This window comes from Etheostoma spectabile, chromosome 9 (genome assembly GCF_008692095.1).
Source record: "Etheostoma spectabile isolate EspeVRDwgs_2016 chromosome 9, UIUC_Espe_1.0, whole genome shotgun sequence".
Taxonomy (NCBI): domain Eukaryota; kingdom Metazoa; phylum Chordata; class Actinopteri; order Perciformes; family Percidae; genus Etheostoma; species Etheostoma spectabile.
In genome coordinates, this window is record NC_045741.1 from 29,492,555 (window position 1) to 29,493,388 (window position 834).

Genomic DNA, 834 nt, shown 5'->3' on the forward strand with positions numbered 1-834 from the left:
CACACACACACACACACACACAGCGGCAGGTTAACACCACGCATTCACATAATTAATAGACCTGTTTCACAGCACGTTTTGACATGTCCTAGCAGGAGAAGCCCAGGTGTTGTTGATGCCATTAATGAGGGCTGCTTTCTCACTGGAAACGCCGACTTAATGGGACCACAGAGCCACTGTTAATGTTTCTAATTACAAAGTCAAAATGTCTTCTGTGAAAAACGTCGGTCCTGAGGGGCTTCACGCTTAATAGCATAAACGTATTATTACAGTGTGGAATACATTGTTTGCAATACACTGATACTATTAGTATTTATAACTGCAAGAACTGGTTTTTTTGTAAATATTCACGCTCATTTTCTTTTTGTCACCAACTCCCGGGGGACATATCAGGCTCATTAGCTGCGAAATGCTCCACTGTATCTCTAACTGTGTCTGCCTGCGGTTTGGTGCTGAGCAGGTAGTGTGCAGCGGGTTGTTTTGGGGCTTTTTTTAGGCCAAAACAACGCTGCGAGAGCTGTGTGAGTGAAGCAGAACAGTTGCAGGTAAAGACAGCTAAAGAACAAAAAGACACCACAGAACTACAATGTGTCCCATTCTTTATGCATGGTCAGAGTTGTTGGTGTCAGGTTTTTGAACATAAAGCAGGACCCACTGGATCCTGGAGACAGTCATGCTCTGTAGTCATAATTTGGTAGTAGTATATCGCAGGATAAAGAATAGTCTTTGGATCTTCTGTCGGGAAAATCAACAATGAAACAATGTTGTCACAGATCCCATTTGATTATGTACAGGAGGAATGAATCCAGGCAGGTTTGGGTGCCACATACACCC

General features: G+C 43.3%; 2 protein-coding genes across 2 annotated transcripts in view; one reads left to right on the forward strand and one right to left on the reverse strand.

The window, feature by feature from the left end:
- Positions 1-74, forward strand: part of prkaa2 (protein kinase, AMP-activated, alpha 2 catalytic subunit) — a 29,411-nt gene extending 29,337 nt beyond the window's left edge. The window contains exon 12 of the transcript XR_004333317.1: positions 60-74. The gene's annotated coding sequence lies outside the window, so the exon portion shown is untranslated. The remainder of the gene's footprint in view (positions 1-59) is intronic.
- The window catches only part of LOC116694936 (FYN-binding protein 1), a 20,116-nt gene that overhangs the window by 11,863 nt on the left and 7,419 nt on the right, over positions 1-834 (reverse strand). The gene's annotated exons all lie outside the window — the stretch shown is intronic.